Source organism: Mus caroli, chromosome 16 (assembly GCF_900094665.2).
Source record: "Mus caroli chromosome 16, CAROLI_EIJ_v1.1, whole genome shotgun sequence".
Classification (NCBI taxonomy): domain Eukaryota; kingdom Metazoa; phylum Chordata; class Mammalia; order Rodentia; family Muridae; genus Mus; species Mus caroli.
Genome location: NC_034585.1, coordinates 73,218,220 through 73,224,540, shown reverse-complemented (window position 1 = coordinate 73,224,540; position 6,321 = coordinate 73,218,220).

Below are 6,321 nucleotides of genomic sequence, written 5' to 3'. Positions count from 1 at the left end.
AAGATTTCAGTTGTGCAGCTGAAAAAGGCACAGAGAGCCATCACGCTTGGTCATGATTTAAAAAATAATAATGGTTAATTGAATGTCAAGATAAAGTAATATTGTACTGCACAGTATTTTGTGTAAAAAATTCCAGGTGATCTTCCCTTCAAATAGGCGTTAGCAAATCAAAGGTTGCTAGGCACAGTGTTGTGTTTTATAAAATGGCGGTGAACCAGTGGAAGGTAGGGCCTCTGTGGGGCCATGCCGAAGCATTCTTTCTGAGGAATCAGTCAAAGGACAGGCTTAATATAAAAGAGAGAGTATTGGGACTTGGAGGAGAGGGTAGAGGCAGAGAATGGGATTAAAGAATGACAGAAAGAGAGAGAGAGAGATCTTCTATAAGGGTCCAGGCTTGTACCTGACTGTTGCTAGGTAACTGTTGGGTGGAGCCTAACTGTTGTGTGTGTAACACACAGTTCTAAAGAAATTCCAGTGAGAAATGATTTTTTAGAAACACAGATATGTTTGTTTCTTAACTTCCACACTGAGGAAAGATGTTTACTTAAAGCAAGCCTTACCTCCATACACTTATATTTCAGTGCAGGATTCCCATTCTAACCTTAATTTTATAACTGAGAGGATATTTCAGTACCCTTTATTCCTAATTTGGACATTTGTTACTTTTGGGGCCCTGCACATTGTTAGCTATGAAGGCTCGGAAATGTTCCTAGAGCTCTGTGTTTCTCAGCGACCCTGAGGATAAACAGGATAGTGATTCTTACTAGGGGAAACCTCTGTGCTGATTAAATGAGATCTTACAGGGAAAAGTGCGCAACTTACTGTGCAACATATGGCGAGCACCCAATAAATGCTAGCTATTTACTGTTATTTTCATATTGACATTGATAACATGATTACTAATTACTGTCACTGCTTAGTCTTACAGTCAGAGAAACAACGGCACTAGGGAACCCGGGAACCTTGACAATGATATGTGCTGCGGCTTCAGAAATCGAAAAAGATTTTTAGCCCTTGAATTTCACACCAGTTAGTTCCCATCTCGCTGAGTTTTCAAGAAAATACCAAGGAGAGTGAAGATGCTGGACATCACATCAGCACAAGACGTCCTTGAAACGGAAACAACAGCAATTACTACTAAGCATAGATATGGGAAGTGTGGCCGGTCAGTCTAAAGGCAATCAGACCGCTTTGAGTCAAAAGACTTGCGTTGGGTCAAATAATTGCAAAGTTCTATTGCTTGGACATTCTCCATCTGTGATAAACAGTTTCCGTTTATAGGTTCAAAACTGTAGACAAATTGGAATAAACGGGAGTAAAATACTGGTATCACTCAAGCAGAAGGACTGTTGTTTAGTGTAGAGAGCACCGCTGATGACATTCTTGATGTTATCACAACAACCGTATGCTACCCTACTTCAGTTTCATTACAAAGGTAACATTAGAAAGGCTGACCATTAAATCTTATAAAGGACTTTAATTATATTAATGGGACTTGTATCCATGGCAGAGAAGGGAAGACTATGAGGCTGGCTTAACTGCTGGAGTGGTGAGTAGAACATTAGACCTATAAACGATTCAGTTCTGTGCCCCAAGATGTACCCATGGAAGTGAGGATGACCTTGTCTGATATCAATGGGAAGGGAGGCCCTTGATCCTGTGAAGGTTTGATGCCCCATCGTAGAGGGATGCTGGAGGGGTGTGGCAGGAGAGGGTGGGTCGAGGAGCACCCTCATAGAGGCAAAGAGGAACCTAGGGGAGTTGTGTGATAGGGGAGACTTTTGGAGGGGTAACCGGGAAGTGGGATATAATTTGAGATGTAAATGAATGGAAGGATTAATAAAAAAATTAAATAAAAAAAAGATGATGTGCTCGTTAGCTTAGCTGTTTCATGGTATGCCATTAAGGCTATGCATATCCTATTAGCAGCAATTAATTAACAAGTGTCGCATGGTAATAACATAGCAAGATTCAATAACAGTTCTATTTGAATTTAATTCGGTGGGGTATATAGAAGCACAACCCCAAAGAGGCACTGTGATCTACAGTAAAGAGTAATTTACCCACTATTCTAGTTTACAATGAAAGAAAAAGTCCTCAGGAAACCCCAATTTCTGATTAAAGAGAGTTGATTATGATTTGAATGTACCTCAGAACAAGCGTCATTGCCCCTCCCTCAGGCTGCTGAGGCTGCACTGTGCCCTCGTCTCTTATTCTTAATGATGCACATTTGTGTGTAAAAATTTGACTTTTGGCTATTGGGACAATGACAGTTCTTTATTTTTGGATGTAGGAACTATTCAAGGTCTCAATAATTTGCTTTTCTCCTTTCTAATTATCTGAAAAATTAGCATAATGTGGCTGTGAAACCTGGATATGAATGTGACTGTATAAACCCAGACCCTCTCTGCACTTGGCCACTGTGCTGTGCCTCTGCCCACGGCACTGACCTAAAATGTCCAAGTGGAAAGGTGGATCCAAAGGCATATTTCTAGGAAGATATGGCACAGAAATGGCTCTTTTTTTTTTTTTTTTTTTTTTTAATTTGAGTCCCTTAATAAGGAAGTGACTTTTTGTAGGGGATTTTTGGTATGTTATAAATAGTCACATCTTTTTAGGGGGATTTGCAAAGATATTCATAGAAAAATCTGGAATGTTCATCAGACTTTGCTAAACTGTCATTTTAAACTGAAAATCTAATCCATACAGCATTTGTTAGAAAGTATCTTCTTTGATTGGAAGTACATTTGTATTTTAGAAGCAAGAAGTTACTGTTATATTTAAACTATAACAGTAGGAATTAATCTAGAAAACTAATATATATATTTACCCTTAATAAGCTTGTAGTACATTTTTCCTCCAAAAGAAATTTCATTGGAGTTATCACTTATATTTTGAATTAATAGATTTCATTAGTTGTCTAGGATTACAGTAACAAATTAAAGCCACTGGCAAAGAAAAATTCAACATCTCAAAATCTTATTACATAGGCGCAACCACTATTAATGTTTTAGAATTAATTCATATGCACTTTAGAAAACAAACATTCACATGTAGTTTTCACCTATGATTAATTTATATATTAAATTTTAGAATTCAACAACATATATGGAGTTATTTCATAATTATTAAAATATCTTATTTATTCATTTAGTGCATAGTATTATCTCATATAAATATACATATCTTATTTATATATTGAGTGAACATAGTGACTGCATAGTATTTATTGTATAAAACTACGAAGCTGATTCAGTTCTTTCAACTATAAGTATAGCCATAAAAGAAGTTAATTGCTTAAGATTTAATATAATTGACTTATGCTTTCTCCAGGAATGCTTAAAAGTTTTTATTTCTTGGCCAAAACAGTTCCTTTAAGACATCTATAGTGAAAACTGCTTTAAGGAGATTTGTCTGTGCATAGGATGTGAACTTGCATTTTAAATACTTATTAGTAAAAGATTTTCACCAACTCAAACACTTCCATTAGTTTATAAAATTGTTATTTCAATTATTATTTATTCACTGTAGATTTAAAAATTTCACTGACCATTGGCATTTCTTCTGTAATTTCTTTTTTAATTTTCTTTTTACATTGTAAGTTTTTTAAAAAAATTTTTTCTTATTATTTTGCAAGAGAGGCTGTCTTTTTGACCCTTCTTCCCCTTCTGTTTAATGTTCATTTTAATCATTATTTCAGCTACAACTATTGGAAACCCCACGCAAACTCAAATTTACTCTATGTGTATCTTTGTACTCCATTTTCCTGCAAAAAAATGAATTATGAGCTCAGTTCTATATGTTTTACTCCAAAACTCAATCTGATCTCATGATACAGAGCAGGCGGCCTGCAAATGTAAGGAGCTAGAAAGACCATCTATTACATGGTTTAGGGAAGGTGAAGGCATCACTGCTTTGTAATTGTCTGACATTTTACAGAACACTGTCGGAAAGGGTAGGCGATCTTAAAACGTTAGTACTCACTCCCTACTAGAAACTGTAAACTTAGATGCGAACTCAATGTGTTACAAGTAAACCACACAAAAATGTCATTTATATTACCGGTTCTGCTATCAGGAAGCAATCATTAAAATCAGAAGTGTTGTAACTTGCAGGTGACAGGGTACCTCAAGGAGGAATGAGGACGCTGAGGCAGGGGCACAAGTTTCTGGCAAACATTTCATCTATCCCTTGAAGTCACTCTGAGCAAAAAATTAACACCAGGTGCAGACTATATAATCTACTATATTTTAATAACATTAACTAATTCATAAATGACATCACTTTATTCCAGAACAAGTATCCAGTGATTCTCAATTTACTTTATCTTCATAACTCCTGGCTGAAAGAATGCCCCTGTGGCTTGCTTCAGTGTAAATACCTAGGAGGCACTGTTAGTAGAAGTGGATTCTGGGACCCAGAGTTTGTTAACTCAGTAAGGAGAACCAATTATAGATGGTGACTTGGCAACATGCATTCCTGTCTGCATGTCCTGAATGTGGCAAAAAGACAAAAATTCAGTATCTCAGGAAGAAATGCAAACAACATCTCATGTTTATTTGATTCTTCATTTTCCATGTATTTGTGATTTGGAGATTTATTGTTAAGATAATCTGGGAAATGCTGTAGCCTGTAAGAAGCAGCTAATATATACCCCAAAGACCTCCAACAAGGTGTTTGTCAGCTCACTATTCTGTCCCCAGAATGCCATTATTCAAAACAAAAAATTTTAGATATCAACTTGAATGTCTCAAAGGATGACAGTTATAAATAAATAAATTAATTCTACTACTGGAATTAATGAGATGATAATGAATAACGGGTAATTTAAAACTGTACTTTTTCATGCATTCAAATCAGTGTTAGGTCTGCTACTACAACAAACTAGCATGACAGTGTACTCAGCTACATATTTTCCTTTCTTGTTATCTTGTTAGAAAAAGAAGGCATCAAGGAATAAATATCCATGCTCCTCCTGGCAAGTGGCTATTGCCGGAATTTGCTGATGAGGAATTTCAGACCATCTTTTCATGTGTTAGTTTCCTCACTGGCAAAACTAGAACAAAGTATCAACACTGTTAGTTGATTTCATAATTACTATTGCCTTGAACCCGAATTCTTCTTACAGCACACTGAAAAGAAAGAACAAAAGGTCAGCAGGCTAGTATTTAATTCTCGTGTACAACCCAAGATATCATACGATGGTAAGAGAGTCAAGGAAGGGGGAGACAGAAGGACGAAAGAGACAGTGCACGGAAGGATGCCTTAACTCATTGTCCTGTGCTGCACAAACAGGTTTCTTATTGCAGCATGACCGACCACCTAAGAATTATACCTGAAGGTTTTCTGTACGTAGTAGGGCAGGTAGGGAGCAGAGATCCACTGATTTCCATCATCTATGGGTTAGTCTTCTCCCAGGAAGGATTAGTGCCTGTGTAGTTCCAGTTATATATTGGAGAAAGACATCAAGCAGCCAGCAGCGGAACCCTATCCTAGGAAGGAAGGAAGGAAGAGCACACCAGATGGAGTTGAGCCAGTATTCTGTGAGGGGCATATCCATTAGTCTGGTCAGGTTTTGTGCAGGACGGTTGCTGAGCAAGAAGCAAAGATCTGAGTGAGGTTGAAAGAACTCTCCATGGTGCTTAGGAGATAGCTGATAGATTATCATTATGGGCAGACACCCTTCAACTTCTAACTATCAGAGCCTTCCTAAAAATATGTATGTGTGTGTGTGTGTGTTGGTTTGAATCTGCTTGGCCCAAGGGAAGTGTCATTATTAGGAGGTGTGGGCTTGTTGGAATAGATGTGGCTTGGTTGAAGGAAGTATGTTACTATGTAGGTGGGCTTTGAGGGCTCCTAGTGTTCAAGCTCCACCCAGTGCAGAAGTCACCCTCCTCCTGGCTGCCTGAGGAGGACAGTCTCTTCCTGGCTGCCTTTAGATCAAGATGTAGAACTTTTGGCTCCTCCAGCACCAGGTGTGCCTATAAGATGCCAAGCTTCCCACCATGATGATAATGGATGGAACCGTTGAACCTGTAAGCGAGCCCCAATTAAATGTTTTCCTTTCTAAGAGTTGCTTTGGTGCCACTCTTGGTCATGGTGGCTCTTCACAACAATGGAAACCTTAAGTAAGACAGTGTGTGAGTGTGTGTGCATGTGTGTTCATATGTACATGTGCATGCACACATACCTTCTGGGAGATGAGTGGCCAAATAGGCTAGACTAGTTTCTTTCTTTCTTTCTTTCTTTCTTTCTTTCTTTCTTTCTTTCTTTCTTTCTTTCTTTCTTTCTTTCTTTCTTTCTTTCTTTCTTTCTTTCTTT